General features: G+C 38.7%; 1 long non-coding RNA gene across 4 annotated transcripts; it reads right to left on the bottom strand.

The window, feature by feature from the left end:
* Positions 1-712: 712 nt before the first annotated feature.
* Positions 713-19,324, bottom strand: LOC113061892 (uncharacterized). Of its 4 annotated transcripts, none has more exons than XR_003278456.1 (5): positions 19,219-19,324; positions 8,237-8,590; positions 7,996-8,109; positions 7,351-7,501; positions 713-938 (listed from the first exon to the last, which is right to left on the bottom strand). It is a non-coding gene; the product is annotated as an uncharacterized LOC113061892 (long non-coding RNA). The 4 variants fall into 4 exon arrangements; XR_003278457.1 differs by adding an exon at positions 8,688-8,816 and having other exon boundaries at positions 7,996-8,590; positions 19,219-19,318; XR_003278454.1 differs by having other exon boundaries at positions 7,996-8,590.
* Positions 19,325-19,794: the final 470 nt, after the last annotated feature.

Below are 19,794 nucleotides of genomic sequence, written 5' to 3'. Positions count from 1 at the left end.
GACCATGGATTATGAAACTCATATGCACATAGTTAACCAAATCAAAATGAATCGTGGAGTTCCCAGCCTGTCTGAGTACCTGCTGTCCATGTTGCAAGTCCCATATGAGCAGCTTCTCACCATCTTTCAAGTTCAAGTCCATGGGAGATAGCAAGGGGGCACATAATATTTGCATTATAACTGATCAGACTGCCTGTCAATAAAACTGTTGGCGAAGGGTGAATTTGGCCTGGAAAACCCTGACATCCATCTACTGTAGTGATGATTAGAAAGCTTTCAAACAATTGTATAAAGACCATGTAAACAACGGTAGTCATGTCACAAAGTAGAAATGATGTCTCATGTATAAAAAGAGAAGCAACATTGTCCAGTTAGTTTTAAAGATTCAGTGAAGTGACCCATACTCAGAATTTGTGCTCTGCATTTAACCCATCCAAAGTGAACACGCACCCGGAGCAGTGGGCAGCCATTTATGCTGCGGCGCCCGGGGAGCAGTTCGGGGTTCAGTGCCTTGATCTAGGGCAGCCCGAGACTCGAACCCACAACCTTAGGGTTTGGAGTCATACTCTCTAACCACTAGGCCATGACTTCCCCTTAATGTTTTAATTTGTAAAAGATGTGTAAAGATGTGTTTACTGCTACTTTTCTGGATCATGACATCGTAGCAAAATAACATGACACATTTCCCAATGACAAGTTTCTTTAGGTTTAAAGATTTATTTATTTTTTTTACATTTTGTTACATTTCATATCATAGTGAAATTAGAGGAATTTTGCTTTGATGTCCCTTTCTATGATGTGAAGGTTGTGTGAATAGTCATGCATTTTCTTTTTTGGGTCCCGTTCTTGGAACTGATGCTCCCGCACTACTGGCTCTGTCAGTGTTATCTGCTGCTGGTGAGCTGGAGGGTGGTGGGCGTTGTCTAACATGGTCATATCTAAAACAATAACACAAGAACATTTAAACTGACAATGCCATTACACGGTTAAACCATATATTACGATTGATTATCACTGATCTCTACAGGCAAATGCTTGAAAAAAAAGTAAAAGAAAATCTGGTGGCTGCTGTAAATGAAACTTGCCTCTATTAACAATGCAAACTTAAAAACAAAAATTGAATTAAAAGTTTGCATTGATAATAGACTCATGTTTAAATCATGGCAACCACCAGACTTGTCTCCATAGGTACACTGTCCTTTCTGGTAGAATGTACAGATCATGTTGGACTTGCTGTTTTGCAGATCATGAGAGAACCCACAGTCATTCCCCTTATTACAAGCGGCATGTATGAAATATCTACAGAAAGACAGAAAAGTCCATAAAACCACATGATCTGGACAATACATTCCTATGATCAGAGCACACTTCATGGACAACCCATGGAAAAGACTGATGGATAATTTAAATTAAACCAAGGCAGTGAATATATATGAATCCTTCCCAAGTAGCTCTTTATATGAAAAATAATAGCATGTGTAAATCTCTGAGATCTTCTACTGTATCTGCATTTTATTCCAGTTCAAAATAAATCAAACAATTTTCAAAATTTAACATAGAGATGCATTTAAAAATGTCTACAGGAGAAAGTTTTGTGGTGAACTTACTTGCAGGTTATTTCTTTCTTCGACATTTTTTCGATATGATAAAATCCTTGACACAATCACAGCAACTCTGCTTTAATAGCTCAACTGTTGCATTTTATATATGCAAATTCTACACACCGAACTGGTCGTGCCGGTTAGAAGTGCTTCCTGATTTGCTTTGATAGTGAAGTGTGCTTTAATAAGTGTCTTATGGTATTTCTCATTGTTTCACTCCACTGCCTACAGTACCTCAACATGTTCCCACGGTGCCTTAATGCTGGAATGATCTTCCAAACTCCATATGAGAGGACTTAATGAAACATTCAGTTCATTGAGACATGTTGAAGTAGAATACGTGCAGTTTATTGAGAAAATGTGAATAAATGCCAAATGAACAAATACTTGATTCCTTGCAAGCTCACAAACACAATTTTGCGATAACAAATATTGCTATTAAATATTATAATGTATATTTGCTGAATGGTAATATTTAATGAACAACTTTAGTATTATAAAAGTTGCTAAGCAATTCAGTCAGAGAATGAAGGCAGCGCTCTGATACAACATACAGGTTATATAAAAATATAAAGTTATGAGACTTTGCCCACAGCCAAAGCTATTTGCTCTGGAACAAATAATAGACTAATGAGACTGAGTGGGCTGATCTTTTTGGTAAATGTAAGGACACAAGCAGCTGAATTTTAAACTGAATTTATTTTAGCTGCAAACAATCAAGTGCTTTGTTGAGTAGATCATATGACAAGGAGTTACAATGGTCCAGGCGTGACGTGATAAAAGCATGGATAACTGTTTCAGCATCTTTGACATTTATTGATGGTCAAATACGGGCAATGGAAAAACAGGATTGACATGGGTTGACATGGGGTTCAAAGCATAGTGTAAAATCAAATAGTATACAGAGATTACGTACAGTGGGGGAGGGATGAACTATATCTCCGTCGATGTTAACAGATGAGTCAAGATGAGAGGAGACAAAGGATGTTGGGCCAAATAACCAAATCTCTTTTTTGTAAGACATTTTGAGCCATCCATACTTTAAGATCATGTAGGCATGATGTTAACACACACAAAAAAAGGAATTAGGCTGTGCAGAAAAATAGATTTGAATGATAGTGAATGATCAGTGTTATATTTGGAAATTAAGACCATGGCGCTGGGTGATCTGACCCAGAGGAAGCATGTAGTTTAAAAACAGAAGTGGACCAATAACAGATCCTTGAGGCATTCCACAGGAAAACGTGAGAGAGTGAGATTTGAGTTTATCAATGCTAATTAACTGTTGCCTTTCTGAGAGGTATAAACTTAGCCACTGCAGGCCAGTTTCTCTGACCACCTTTTCTAGGACCTTAGACAAAAACGGAAGGTTGGAGATTGGTCTAAAATTACCCAGGACTGTTTCGTCTAGGTCAAAAATTGAGTACCCGGGTGATCACGCCTACTGTCAGTCCAGTAAGTACATAACCAGTCATAAGGGATCTATTTAACACATGAATGATAGATATGAGACAAGATAGAAAGTTTCTGAGCAGGTCCGTTAGTATTGGCTCATAATTAGCTGTTCAACCACAGATGTACTGGTGAGTGTAGTACAGTAAGAAAGTGAATAGGGTATCTGAGAGGCATAGGATTCTGAAGGAGCAAAGAAAGAAAAGGCAAAAATATATTGTCAATTTTGTACATAAAATATTGACAGAGGTTAGAAAAACCATTAGGAAAGCAAGATGGCGGTTTGATGAGTTTGTTGATATCTTGGTTTACACATTGCTTTGTTAATAATAGTGGACAGGTAAGTAGAGCATGCAGTATTAAGTGCTTTTTTATATTGTAACATGATCTCTGAGTAAAGGTACCATGAACAAGAAGACCAGACTTATTATACAGTGGCTCAAGACGCCAACCCTTAGCTTTTATTAATCTGAGCTCCAGGGTGAACCAAAGGGAAGAATGAGCTAAGGGGACCGTTCTGGTCTTTAATGGGGCCAGATCCTCCAAGAAATTATATGTAGCTTCATTATATAATGAGAGAATCTGAGCAGGACCAGACAGATTATCAGAGAGAGACAAAGAGCAGGCAGCAATAGAAGTACAGTAGGATATTGTAGATTTAATTTGAGGTTTTACAAGGGGGAAACTTAAGTCAGATATGTCATGTAATGTTAGTGAGTAAAATAAAGTATAGTAAAGAATAAAATACTAACAGTGATTAATCGAACGTGGTAGTTACCTATTAGCTAAGCAGTAACTACTATTTGTCATACCTCCAAGAGATCTGCTAAGAACTACTGTATGTAGATTTATAATTAATATGCATAATGTAAAATCATTTCTAAATTTAAGATCACTAGTAATGACAGGAGTCATTGCAAACTTTTGAGGGTTTTGTAAGGTTTTTGATATAAATTCCTTCCAATGGATTTGTTAACACTGGAGTCACTTGAGTGAAGTCATTCTTAATTTAGAATAATGATCCAAATTAGTAACTACTTTAGAAGAATGTAGTAAAACTTGAGTCATTACTAGTGGATTACCATGATCTTCAATTGATTAAATAAATTAATTGCACGCAGACTGAAGTAGTTCAAGTCTTTGGATTTTTTAATTGTGATGATTTTGGAAATATTTGGCAATACTTGAGTCATTACTGATGGGTTACAATGATCTTTACTTTAGAATTAAAATCACCCAATTACCCAATCTTGCTTTTATAGTGTCTTTTCACAGGACTCATACCAAAGCAGTCTGTATCACAAGTACAGTGCTGTACCAAGTGCGCTACCGACCAAGTTTACTTCAACAGAAATAACAAACATATGGAGCTGCTTACATTATGTAAATGTTAAATTGAATTAGCTTACACTCATGCTATGGTAAAAGTGTTTTCAGGTCACAATATTGTGTTAGGAACTGTATTTATTCAATATGGGTAAGAAAGAAGATGGAATGTGGTCATAAAAACTAAATTCTGAATATTTTTATGCAAACTATGCTTACAATACAAGTGGACCTCAGAACAAAAGGATATTAATTTGTAGAAGGAGTGAACACAAATGCTCAAGTCTGTATGCACTGTACCATAGCAGCATGAATCATCATCTGTGTGTGTGGGTGTAAGGCTGAGATACAGCAAGAGAGAGAGAGAGAGAGAAACTGAATGTGTTTGTGAAGCATGTGATGGAGTGGTTTGCAAATTATGGACCCATTAGTGAACGTGTTCATGACACTCACATTAGCACATGCTTTCAGTTGCCTTCTGAGAAATACGAGAGGCCCTTCTCTGGCTAAAAGGCAGACAATGTTTCTAAACCGAGATCTGGTGTCAGTCAGAGTGTGTTTTCTGCAGGGAACACTCTCATTGTGAAATTCTCTCACTTTCTGGGTCTTCAGCATGGACTCAGTTCAACGACCCATAGCAATCTCATTATTTCCTCTGTTATGCAATCATCCAAAAACTCAGTGTTTGTCATTCCCATGAAGTGGGTGGATTTCAGATCGCATCCACGTCTGTCTCTCTGTGTACTGCCATCTCTTTTCTTTCTTTACTTCCTCATAATGGTTCTCCATTATTACTTCCAGTGAAATCCCAAATCTCAATTTTTTCTATTGTTTTCCTCTTAAAATGAATCCAATTACCTAAATACACACACACACACACACATACACACACAGATGAGATCAAGTTTTGTATTTCATTTGTATTTCATTTCATTTGAAACCAAGGTCCTAGAGTCTGGAGGAAGGGTGGAGGAGCTCATAGCTTGCTTGAAGTTCAGTGTTAAGTTTCCACAGTCTGTGATGATTTGGGGTGCAATATCATCTGCTGGTGTTGGTCCATTGTGTTTTTTTTTTTTTAAACCAAAGTCACTGCAACTGTTTACCAAGAAATTTTGGAGCACTTCATGATTCCTTCTGCTGACCAGCTTTTTGAAGATGCTGATTTCATTTTCCAGCAGGATTTGGCACCTGCCCACACTGCCAAAAGCACCAAAAGTTGGTTAAATGACAATGGTGTTTGTGTGCTTGACTGTCCAGCAAACTTACAAGACCTGAACCCCAGAGAGAATCTATGGGCTATTGTCAAGAGGAAAATGGGAAACGAGACCAAAAAATGCAGATGAGCTGAAGGCCACTGACAAAGAAACCTGGGCTTCCATACCACCTCAGCAGTGCCACAAACTGATCACCTCCATGCTACAGTATGCCGAATTGAGGCAGTAATTAAAGTAAAAGGAGCCCCTACCAAGTACTGAGTACATGTACAGTAAATTTACATACTTTCCAGAAGGCAATTTACTAATAGTGTTTTTTTTTTTTTTTTTTTTTTGAAAGGCCATGAAAGACGTAATCTATGACGGTCAATGCTGTCTGTCTCTTTGGCTGAGGGTAATTTGGGCAAGGGAATAAAGTGGGCCGCTTTTGAGAACCGGTCCACCACGGTCAAAACTACTGTCCCTGGGAGGGAGGTAATAAAATCTAGTGCAATATGGGACCTGGGTCTTGAAGGGAATGGCAGCAGTTGAAGTTACCCATCTGGGAGTTGATTGGAAGTCTTACCAGTGGTGCAAACTGAGCAAGCCAAAACAAAACTGTGATCATCGCGAGCGATAAGTTGCCACCAGAATCGTTGCTTGACCAAAAACTTAGTAGGATTAACTCCTAGATGACAAGCCACATTGCAACAGTGCCCCCATTGAATGACGTCGGACCATAATCCCAACACACAAATAACCGATTCGGTGGGCAACCGTGCGGAGGTGTTACCCCTTTCTAAGGCCGTCTTGACCTTCAATTCGACCTCCCATGTGAGTGTGGAGACCACTTATTTCTCTGGTAAAATACACACGGGAGTAGACAGGCGTTTGGAACGGTCAGAAATGCGTGACAAAGAATCGGGTTTGATGTTCTTGGAACCCGGCAGTATGAGAGATTAAAATCAAAATGACCAAAAGTGCCCACTGAGCATGCCTGGAGCTCAACCTTTTGGCGGTTCTAATGTATTCTAGATTCTTATGGTCAGTCCATACTATAAAAGGCCTTCTAACCAGAGGTGCCATTCTTCCAATGCCAACTTGACTGCCAACAACTCTCGGTTACCAATATCATGATTACGTTCAACAAGGGATAACCGATGGGACAAAAACGCGCATGGGTGCATCCTTTCATCTCTGGGAGAACGTTGGGATAGCACTACAGCTATCCAAAGGGGTAATTAAGATGGGGGCTGAAACAAAGCAACCCTTAAGTTTGGCAAACACAGGCTGTGTCTGACCACCTGAACGTAGTTCTGGGGGAGGTCAAGGCGGTCAGAGACGTGATAGTTGGCTGAAGTTGCGAATAAAACTCCGGTAGAAGTTGGAAATCTCTGTAGGGCCTTACGGGAATCTGGATTTGGCCAATCTACCACAGCCTTAATGTTCCCAGAAAATGAACAGACTGTGCATGTGTGATATGTTTCAGTTCGTGTTGGTGAGAAGGAAGGAGATCGGGGTCGGCTTTCTGAGGCTTGTGGGTACTTTCTTCAAAATAAAATAAACAAATCCCCCACACGGACACGCACTTCAAATTACTTCACTACCTCTACAAAACTCTGCAACGTTTGTCTTCCTTGCTTCCTCGCCTCCACGTCCCCATGAGTCCTCAGCTCCCTCTCTCTTTGCCAGTGCCTGACCAGCTTAAATATCGTCTCCCCACGCCAATCACTGTAACGAGACCCGGGTGTTAGTGGTTTTGCATTTAACTCACTTACCGCCGCTCGTCTCCTCGCTCTCTCTCCCGTCACAGACCTCGCTGAACCACGCATCCCCCACCACAGCATGAAAAGCACATTTCTTCGCCTTGACAAAAAGCCCATTCTCTAGCAACCTCTGAAGCACTCGTCGGACATGCTGCACATATTCCTGGAGAGAAGATGAAAAAATCGAAATGACATCCAGGTAGACATATATGAATTGGTCGACCATATCTCGCAGCACGTCATTGACGAATGTCTGGAAGAGTGCTGGTGAGTTGGACAAACCGAAATGCATGACCAAATATTCAAAGTGCACCCTGGGGGTGTTAAAAGTGGTCTTCCATTCATCCCCCTCCCTAATGCAGAGCAAATGATAAGCATTATGTAAATCCAATTTTGTGAAGATTGACGCTCCCTGCAACCTCTCGAAGGCCGAAGATATCAACGGCAAAGGATGAGTATTCTTTACCATGATGCTGTTCAGTCCCCGGTAATCGATACAAGGTCACAGAGACCAGTCCTTCTTCCCCCAAAAAAAGAACCCTGGAGAAGAGGAAGGGCGGAAGAACCCCGAAGCTAGAGAATCAGAAATATATTTCTCCATAGCTCCCTTTCCGGAAACAGAAAGCAAATATAATTTGGCTTTAGGCTGAGATTTACCTGACAGCAAATCTATGGCACAGTCATAGGGGTGATGCAGAAGAAGAGAAGCAGCATTACTTCCTTCATGTCGAGGTACTCCGCGGGCACGTTTGACAAATTCACTGCTTCCTCCTGAAACACAGACACAGAAACAGATGGACAGGCAGACACAAGACAAGACTCATGAAACTTACTGGAAGAAGTGTAGATAATGATGAGGTCTTCTCGGTGGAGATCCCACCCGATAGTAGCCTCATACTTTTACTGGACAGATGTAGGCGTGATGACCAGCTCCCCGCAATAGAGGCAAAGGCCCTGGGATCTCCGCATCTCCTTCTCCTCTGGGAAAGCCGAGCTCGCCCCACCTGCATGGGCTCGTGATCGTGGACAGGGCTGACTGCGTCCCCACTGCTGACTCGTGTACCAGCAGGGTCTCTCGTAGTATGACTGGGTAGGGTCCGTCGCTCTACTCGGGACAGTCATGCATCTACTCTTAGTGCCAACTCAATGAGTCCATTGAGAGAAGTCAGAAGATCTAGGATGTAGATCTCTCTCTGGACACGGTCAGCCAACCCATGCAGGAACATGCTGTTTCCATAGTGGTCAGATCATTCTGTCAGGGATTGAAGACAGGAAGCAAATTGCAAGTTACAGTTTATTGACAGAAATGAATGAGAAAGGCATCAGCTGACGGCGGGTGGCACAGGGACCTCGATGACAGCACAGGACGGGTGAGATGGTGAATTAAGTACGCTGGTGAAAGATGATGAAAGGTCCGGGTGATGACAAAGTAATCCACAGTGAAACACGGAACCGGAACAGACCCACGAGAATGAATGCTGAATGGGAGGAAGACAGACATGCAACACAGAGGACCTCAAGCAATGATCTGACAAACAAGAGACGAAAGACAGGGCATTAAGTAGGCTGTGGGAATTAGATGCAGCTGCCGCTGATCACTGATCATCTATATCTTTTTGTAAATATTTTTGTAAAAGCACACCAATTTAAATAATTTAGTGTAATCTATTTTTATACAAATATATAAAATATATATTTTATCACTTTAAGTGCTTATGTGAGGTTTTGTTTGCTGTTTTTGTGTTTATATATTTGTACTGTATGACTCATTTTCAATCAGCAGTTTTTTTTCTTATTTAACCTTAAAAAAATGGTTGACTGGCATCAGCTGAGGAGTAGACAGTTATTTACTGTTGTCTGGGATGCATCATGACGCATTAGCATTTGCTTCACAAATGCAATCACATTACATGTTTCTGACTACCTCCAGGTTTTATGAAAGAAAATTTAAGGAATAAACTGAATGGAACACAATTTGTTAATATGATATCTAAATGTAAATATTTGCTTTTTATATTTGCTTTCAAGGTTTGAAAATATGACTTCCAAAAAATTAAATCTCCTTTACTTTTTCATTTATTTTACAAAAAAAGTGCTGTTCCTCCTCAGTATTGTATCATGTTTTCCAGTGCAAATGTCTAAATGTACTTGAGAAGCAAAATAGCATAAAATAAGAAGTCTTTTTTTATGAGAAAAAAATGAACTTATGACTCAGAAAAATCCATTTAATTAAAAAATAAAACAAGGTTCACCGCAGACAGAATTATATTAAGTACTTACCTAGTTTGTTCATTTTCTGAGAAAATCATCCCATGTAAATGTGATTTAAGATTGTATAGATATTTGTATTGAAAATCAAAACAAAAATACAGAGGAAGATTTTCATGGATTGAATGCAATGCAATACATAAAAGATTTAATTATATGACTTTATGAATTTGAGATTTCCTGCTCTAATTCAAAACCTGTTAAGGCTTTGATTTGTGGAATTAAGACATTTTGGGACTGACAGATGGGTAAACTGATTTGATGGATTTCAGTCTAGGTGACTCAAAAGTCAAAATGATTTTCTGAGAAGGTATAACTGAATTGGTCACAGTCACTTTGAAGGCAGACAGAACTGGGCCACAGACGGTCCATTAGGGAGGAGGCTCAGCTATTTCGGGTCTTCCGGCTTAAGAGGTCTCCGTGTCAGTCTAATGGTGTTGTTGGGACTCTGTAGGGAAACCAAATGACTAAAATCTGTAATGCAAATACTGAGGCTGATGTACCTAAACACACTCTGGACTTTTTATCTGAGAGTTTTAGAGCTGTGACTGGGCATTTTTCATCCTGCTCTTCCTCTGAACTTAACTTCATGTTAATCTGTTTTTGCTTTAATTGACCGGGGCTGAAAGGAAGTCTGGGTCCAGGCACTAAATTGATGGGAATAAGGGCACACGTACAATGAATTTGATTGATTTATGTGCCAATACGTGCCTCTGCAAACTTGTCATGATTTAGATTTCCTGATTATTAGTGACATGGAGCTGTCCGGCTGGTCTTTGTTCATAATACACAGAGACATTGGTATGCAGTCATTAAGGGTCTGTGGGTAATTCAGATTGTGTGAGGACATAAATGGCTATTTTTTACTTTCTGAAAAGTATTTAATATCGCCTAAGTACACTCTATTCATGCTTCAGAAGAATCGCATGCATGGCAATCTGAAGCAGACTCAAAAGTTTGTGGATGATTAAAAAAATAACGTTTTTATAACCATAACTGTTTTCCTTAGTATTAAACGTTTTATTTTGTCTGCTGTGGCTTCTATATAAACACAAACTTTGCATGTGAAAAGAGTAATGTTTACCTCATAGGTGTGTCTGCTGTTGGGTCTAATATAGTTTGCAATCTTTCAAATAAAAGGCTCCTTTTATTTAAAAATAAAACTATGCAATGTGTATGACCTCTCTAAACGAAACAAAACAGGTAAAAAGTGGAAATGTTTAAATATTAACCAGTAGATGGACAGTACTCATGGAGATGGGCAAATGTTGTGAATGTTTTTCTTTTTTAAATACTCTTACCCGTTATTTATCCTGTATTATGTAATGCATTTTGAGTAAAAAGAGGAACTTTGGAGAAAAAACAGCTTATAGGGAGCAGAACTTTTCAAAGTAGCAACTTTGCCCTTTAGATGCTGATAATAGATAATTGGTCTGACAAAAGAAATCACTGAGAAATGCTGGGGTTATGTTTTTGACACTCTACCTCTCTTTCAGTTTAACATGATTTATATGTTCAGAAGTGGGTTCTCATTATATGTCATGTTCATGCCTAGTTAGGATCTAATTTTAACCACATTAAACATATGCATGCTCTTTGAGATCCCTTATAATATTAATATTGCAGTGTGGGCTCTTGTAATGTGGGCACATGCGAAAAGTAATCACTAATGCATGCTTTGTGGACTTGCATGTGTGCCACTGGACTCCTGTATTTACAGTAGTATTCATTCTGAATTCAAACTGGGCTCTGACCTGCTTTCTCAACCTCTCCGGACTGCACACAGGTGCTTTCTGCGATTGGTTTTGTATTCCTTATACAATCTCTGACATTACTGATATGCTTTAGCTATGGATAGAATATTCTGACTGATGATCTCACATGGAGATGTTGGAGTACTGCTATTATTTAGCACAAACGAGGCTGGATGATGACAGACAATCCATACTCAAAATAAGTCTGTTCGAATTCATTGCAGACAATAACACACACTGTCAGTGATGTTTCTGAAAGAAAGTACTGCTTTTGTTGTGCACCATATTCATTTAAAGAGCTGTATAGTACAATGGGCAGAACAAGATGCTTGACTCATTGAGCTCATCTGATGATGCTGATTTTTCTGACAGTGGTTCTAGGCTGTTGGGCTCAAATAATGTGAGTCAACCCAACCCATCTTTCATTCGTCTAATTGTCCGCCCACACTTTTATTAAATTCTGACTCAACACAGGACTAGAATTCCTCCAGTTTTCAAATGCATCACTGGCCTGGCATAGAAGAGCCAAGCATGTCGTTGCAAGTCAAGTCACCTTTATTTATATAGCGCTGTAAACAAAATACATTGCATCAAAGCAGCTGAACAACATTCATTAGGAAAACAGTGTGTCAATAATGCAAAATTCAGTTGCACTGTGAACATGCTGCTCAACTGGCTTTTGTACCCTTAGTATACAATATGTAGTGCAATGAGGACTTCAAAATATGGTAGTTATGTAAACGTTGATGTTTAGAATACCTAATGCTAATAACAAATCTCTAGAGTTTCCTTATTAGTGGATAATAGTACACAAGTGTCCTATCTTAACATACACCAAGTAGCTTCCTCTAAATTCCCTCTGGATTCAGAAAATTCATTGTATGCACTCAGCATTTTCATTTCTTTCCCCTCTTCTCTGTGTTTCTGTTCTGTTCTGTTTGTTTCAGATCCTCTTCATTTCTAGCAGCCATGTGGCTGTTGTGCAGGGTTGTTGAATGTCCCTCTGAGCCACACAGGGCGTTTGGGCCATGTGCAAGTGCCTTTCTGACTGGGCCTTGAGCAAGGAGGTGCCGCTTGTATTTTCCCCTAATTGGGTCGGAAATAATCGCATTTCACTGCTGAATGGCTAAGCCATAGCAGAGTGGAAAGAGGGTGACAGGCTTGTCTCACAGAGTCTCATGGGTCCTTATGCTGCCGCAACAGCTGCTCGGCTCAGTGCTGCTAACCTCCAGCCATCTTCTGTGACAAACACAACAAATAAACACTCGAGAAGGTGCACTACCATCTTTACTGGGCATATTTTCTGCAATCCCTTAAAGCGTGTGAATCTGATCAGTTCCCGTCTGATTAGCTGTTTAATGACAAGGTGGTGAAACCGGACGCCATGATTGTGAATGTGCAACAACCCAGAGCTTGCTATTTTAAGAACAAGCCCTTCAGTCAACTGTAACATGCTGTGTTAGATTTCACAAATCATGAACCAAGCATGAGGAGTTATATGTCTGCCACCTTAAAGAATCTTACAAGGCACAATTTACTATTGTTTAGTCATTTTATGAAGATACAATACAATGATTTGATCCCGATGCTGAGTTCAAATATAATTGTCCTGCAATGTTAAACAATGTTCATTAACGCAATTTGATTGCATTTAATATTAAAGCAACATCAAGGCTGGCATTAATTGTTTGTCTTGCATGTCCTGCACTGTGGAGATGTATGATAATCATTCCAGTCATTATCACCCATAATGCCATAGCAGCCCCCTAACAATGACCCCAAACACACTAGCTATGTAGCAACCACTCAAAAGCAGAATATCATACTTGAGCTTCACACACTTGACTCAAGACAACAAGAAATTGCCTAGTAACCATCTACAGTGCCCTATACCACATATACTCTTATATACTCTTACAAACACCCACAACACCTTAGAAAATCCCTAGCAACGTCAAAACACCCAACCAATCAACCACTCTCCCTCTCTCTCTCTCTGTGTCTGTCTCTGTAGCAGGCGTGGCGCCCCCTGGAGGTGGGGATCAGTGATATTAAACATGCTCCCCCATGGCCATCATCATAGGTGTCGAGCCATCGCGGAGGAGCCAGAGAACGACCGCGAGGAGAGGATTCTGGCAATATTGGGGATCATCGGCACCGTGCTCAACCTCCTGGTGGTTATCTTCGTCTACATCTACACCACCTTCTAAGATCTCAAAAGACAGGATGCCTTAATCTGAAGAAATGGCAGTAAAGCAGAGGAGAACAGACTGGCATCATTTTTCATCACCAAAAACCATCAAGCAGTGCCTGACTTATTCAATCAGTCGAGAAAACACAAGCATTACATTCAAAACCACTCTGAGACCTTTTCGTTTCAGTTAATATGAAAGATCGCTTACACGGTTGTTCATTATTTGTATATGTGTTCATAGTTCATTTTGTATAGTCTTGATTATAATTGCATGTTCTCTGATTTCTTGCGTACGGTAAGTATTATATGCTATTTCAGATGTGTGTGAGTTTCACTTAAAGCTGACCTTTTCTACTGGGTCTGGAGCCAAGCAAAATGAAGGTCCAGACGTTGACGATCTGACATGCCAACCCGATCTCACGGCAATTCGTACATTTTTCACAAGATGGCTTATTCGTACGAATTCGTATAACCACACTCGTACAAATTCATACGATTGTTGCCAAATCGTACGTATTTTATGATTTGACAATTCGTATGAATTTGTACGAATGACCTACACCTAACCCCGCCCCTAAACCTAACCGTCACTGGGGTCGTATAAAATCGTACGCGTGAGGTCATACAAATTTGTACGAATAAGCCACCTCGTAAAATACGTACGAATTGGTCGTGAGATAGCGTTGGACATGCAGAAATAAGAGTGGGAATGGTTATTGAGTTTCTTGTTTTATGTTGAATTGTCTCTATATAAAGCACAACAGAGCAGAATGCCATAACGATGTCTTGTTCTCAGGTGTTTAGCTGGGTTAGTATAGGAACGCTTACTTGAAAAGTGAAGGCACATTGACGACAGTCAGTCTCTGTTGTTGCAGTCATGCACGTAATGTCTGGTCTCGGTTTACACTTTCTGCTTAGTGTGCTTTTTGCAACTAAAAACTTAAACCTGATTAAAACACTGTTGCAATAGTTTTGTACAACAAAAATGGTTTGACAGTCGGAGAAATGTGAAATGAAAGAGAAAGATGGCAATATAAATGTGCTTTTATAACATAATACAAGTTTTGACTGTTGAAATGGGCTTTTAGCTTCTTCCTCAATGTTTTGAAAGTTGAAAAGAGGATTGATCTGATGTTTCTTGTAATTAAAATGAAAAATGAAATACAGGTATATGGCTTTTTTTACTTTCTTATAGCTCAAAAGGAGATGTTAGGCAGAATGACGAGAGTGGCTCAGCATTCAGTTTCTTTGTGTGGATAAAAAGATGCAATGGAAATGAATGGGGACCGGCTTACTTTCAGCTTAACATCTTCTTTGTCTTCCACTGAGATATACAGGTTTTAAACAACACAAGTTGAGTAAATGATGACAGGATTTTCACTTTGGGAGAATCGTCCCTTAAAGCATTTATTATTTATTTATTGAGTTCATAAAAAAAAAAACATCCCAGAAAACTCAGCATTTATTATTCGAAAGGGAATCCCTAGGAATTTCAGAAACAACAAAAGCACTCAGTGTAGCTGATTTTATAAATTAAGCCCTTTGGCATATTGTGTTTTCTAGTACACGGGGTAAAAAAAAAAAAATCCTCACAACAAAATATATATATTGCATTACCAAGATGATGTCTGAGGTTATAAAAAAAGTGTTCATTCGGATGGGAGGATGACGGAGAGAAACGTCAGTAAAATAAGTGGAAGGGGAGAGCAAGTGATCTGCACCACTGGGAGCTGGAAAGCCTGCAGCAAACACAAAGCCATCTGCTCTCCTCATGGACAGAGGCATTTCCCAGCATTCCTACGCCATGTCACCTACATACTAAGAAACCATTGACAGCCTGCACCAGCAAACCTGGAGATCACTGCAAACTTTACTTAATGGCTTAATAATTGAATATTCTATCTCTTACTGAAGTTTAATCTCCTTCATTAAGTTATATATCTCCTAAAACGCAGACAATAAATGTTAATTGGACGAGCCTTTCTCTTTCCGTGCACCAATTCTAATGTCAGGCGAGTACAGTTACTGCCAATCTGTGAAGCATAAATTTTACCTGCATTTCTCTGTTTATAATTATCATTAAATATGTTTTTTTTTTTTTTTTTGCATTTGTTATTTAATGACAAAACGCAAACTTAATATCAAATGTATGCATTTCCATTCAAATTAACTTATGTATTTGAACACAAATAATTGACAAATCGGTACAGACTATCTTTCTCTTATGAATATAATAAAACTAAAGACTTTTTGGAGTTATGAAGGATGCAGTACTACTCTATAGGTACTCAAGATTAACAGGATATTGAGTGAAAACGAGCATTTCACCCCCCCCCCCCCTGTAAATAACAAAACATTAAACAGTGCAAATAAATTTAGGTCAAATTTAGGCTCCTTTCAATGTCCATTTGTTGAAAAAGTACAAAATAAAGACCTATTATGTAACCTATTCATGGAAAGTGCCTGCTTTATTTAGTTTTCTTTTTTTGAGTTTTACTGAATTAAGTCCCATTCTCATAGTCCCATATGCGATATCTTTTAAAGCTGTAGAACCCCCGTCAGCCTCAGACCTCAATCTTTAAAATGTAAAGGCATTTATAAATATTTCCGCATGACCACTGTCATTTTAAGACAGACTGCATGTCCTCTTCCTGAACTCTCAAGAAAACAGGACTTTGAAACAGTAATACTGTGAGAGTGGATTCATACGACATGAGGGAACTCGTGTTTATCTGATTTTAATAGTCCTGCACAGGTACAACTTGATGGAAGCTGGATCCTGAATTATTGACAGTTTTATTATTATCATAATGACATGGCAGCCCTTCTTAACACAATGGCACTCAAGCACCACACACACACACACACACACACACACACACACATTACATGTATCTTTCCCTGTTTAAAATAACTACAAGGCCTTCTCCTTCATTACTGAAGCGAGAAATTCCCTGAAGCTAAATGTGAAAAGCATGTAAAAAAAAGCAAATATATAAAAATGGATGGGTAAATTAAATTCCAAGTTTGGTGAGTTTTGCGTGGGCAAGAAACACATTTTCTTCATGAAATGTAAACTTCTCTTAACGAGATCATGCAGTTATATAATTCAACAGCATAATGTAGAAGTAACACTGCTGGGTAGCACTCACACACAGTGGTAAAGCAGTCAAAGGATATACTGTTATGGAAAAAATGTAACATACACTTTGCCGTATCTGCAAAATGTTAATTATTTTACCAAAATAATTTTCCTGCTGAAATCAAAATGAAAATATATATTTCAAATTAGTAACAAATTCTGAAATGATTTGGCCCGTGAATGTTGTTTCTTATGCTAATGCATCAATAACGTTTAGAAGCTTATTTTTCAGTCTAGACCAGCCAATGCATGCCCTTATCAAAAAGTAGTATACATCGTTTATTGTAAGTATACTTAAGTAAAGTCCAAGTATATTTTGAAATAGCAAGTACACAAATATCAGTATTCTAGTAGTATACTTGTAAGTGTACTGTTCCAGTACTCCTTGGGACTAAACTTGCCCACTTTTTAGTACATAAAGTATTGTTCTAAGTATACTTTAAATATAACAGTTGTAAACTTTGAGTACACAACTAGTTTGTAGTTTTTAATGCAATTATACTAAAAGTGAACTTAGAGGTATACTTATAGTTTACTAATTAAATACTTTGTACACTTTGAAGTATAGTCTCAGTAAGCTACTAGTTTAGTAGTTTTATACTCAAAGTATAGTCATAAGTTATCAGTGAAGTTTCAGTGAAGTTTAAGTGAACTTCACATCATACTTTAAAGGGTTAGTTCACCCAAAAATGAAAACGATGTCATTAATAACTCACCCTTATGCTGTTCCAAAAACGTAAGACCTCCTTTTATCTTCAGAACACAGTTTAAGATATTTTAGATTTAGTCCGAGAGCTCTCAGTCCCTCCATTGAAGCTGTGTGTACGGTACACTGTCCATGTCCAGAAAATGTAAGAAAAACATCATCAAAGTAGTACATGTGACATCAGAGGGTCCGTTGGAATTTTTTGAAGCATCGAAAATACATTTTGGTCCAAAAATAGCAAAAACTATGACTTTATTCAGCATTGTCTTCTCTTCCGTGTCTGTTGTGAGGGAGAGTTCAAATCAAAACAGTCTGGATATCCGGTTCGCGAACGAATCATTCAGTTCACCAAATCGAACTGAATCGTTTTAAACGGTTCGCATCTCTAATACGCATTAATCCACAAATGACTTAAGCTGTTCACTTGTTTAATGTGGCTGACACTCCCTCTAAGTTCAAACAAACCAATATCCCGGAGTTCATGTACTCAAACAGTACACTGACTGAACTGCTGTGAAGAGAGGACTAAAGATGAACACCAAGCCGAGCCAGATAACGAACAATAGACTGACTCGTTCACGAGAGAAGAACCGTTTCTGTCAGACGCGTTCGATTCGTGAACCGAGGAGCTGATGATACTGTGCATGTGTGATTCAGCGTGAAGCAGACCGACACACAGAGCGTCTGAACTGAACTGATTCTTTTGGTGATTGATTCTGAACTGATTCTGTGCTAGTGTTAAGAGCGAGGGTAAACCGAAGGCTTGAATCAAGGGCAATCATTGCAAATGACGCCATTATGTCGAGCGCAAAAGAACAGTGAACCGTTTTCTTCAACCAGTTTATTGAATCGAACTGTCCGAAAGAACTGCTGGTGATCCGAACACCGATGCAACCGGTTCTTCACCCGTGAACGAGTCAGTCTATTGTTCGTTGTCTGGCTCGGCTCGGTGTTCATCTTCATCATTCATCTTCACAGCAGTTCAGTCAGTGTACTGTTTGAGTGCATGCATTACTCCGGGATTTTGGTTTGTTTGAACTCAGAGGGGGTGTCAGCCACATTAAAAAAAAAGTTAAGATAAATCATTTGTGGATTAATGCGTATTAGAGATGCGAACCGTTTAAAACGATTCAGTTCGATTTGGTGAACTGAATGATTAGTTCGCAAACCGGATATCCAGACTGTTTTGATTTGAACTCTCCCTCACAACAGACACGGAAGAGAAGACAATGCTGAATAAAGTCATCGTTTTTGCTATTTTTGGACCAAAATGTATTTTCGATGCTTCAAAAAATTCCAACGGACCCTCTGATGTCACATGGACTACTTTAAAGATGTTTTTCTTACCTTTCTGGACATGGACAGTGTACCGTACACACAGCTTCAATGGAGGGACTGAGAGCTCTCGGACTAAATCTAAAATATTTTAAAATGTGTTCCGAAGATAAAAGGATGCCTTACATGTTTGGAACAGCATAAGGGTGAGTTATTAATGACTTAATTTTCATTTTTGGGCGAACTAACCCTTTAAGTATACTACTATGTCCTTATTTAGGTTTTAATTTGTATATATTTTGTTATATGAATATCTGAACATACAAATCATCCACAGAAAGAACAGGGTATCTGCTTGTAAACAAATAATCAAACAAACAAAATTCTAGTTTCATACATTATTAAAGTTTTGTAAAAAAAAAAAAAAAAAAAAAAAAAAAAAACATTTTGAACAAAAAAGCTTAAAAAAAAAGACTATGAATTGGATTCAGAATGAAAATCAAAGTCGATCAACACTCCAAAGATTTAGTGTTATTATTACCTTGTCATTGGTCGATATTTTATTCCATAACGTTGCAGCTTTTATGCTGTTTAATGTCAGATGATCGTGTTAGATTACATGTGTTAGCATCTGTTGTTTCTTTTTCTTCTTCACTTGTGTTTTTTTTTTTTTTGTGGAAATTCTGTGCAGAAGATGTGTACTAGCGCCCTCTACCATATAATAATGAAAAAACGGATTCTAGGAGAATACTAATAGCACACTTGAATAAACTTATTTTTTGTAAGGGTATGTGCTGTCATAAGTGCAAGTCTCAGGTTTCTATGGGAATTGGAGCTTCTAACGGCAGCTGCATGAAATATGAAATATGCTATATCCTTCATAGATATGTAGGAGGTAGATTCCATGCACATTCTACTGCTTTTGATGTTCTGTTTTTCACAAACTTTATAGTAAGAATGTATTGAATTTCAGATGCAGTGATGGCATTCTAAAATGCGGTGCTTAACTTTAGGCAGTTGTGGCCTAATGGTTAGTGAGTCAGAGCTATACCCTGAAGGTTGTGGGTTTGATTCCCCATTCTGGCAGACATTTTTTTTTGGTTAGAAGCATCCCAGT

This window comes from Carassius auratus, chromosome 43 (assembly GCF_003368295.1).
Source record: "Carassius auratus strain Wakin chromosome 43, ASM336829v1, whole genome shotgun sequence".
Taxonomy (NCBI): domain Eukaryota; kingdom Metazoa; phylum Chordata; class Actinopteri; order Cypriniformes; family Cyprinidae; genus Carassius; species Carassius auratus.
Note: the sequence above shows the minus strand (reverse complement) of the source record. Positions and strands in the feature narration are given on the sequence as shown.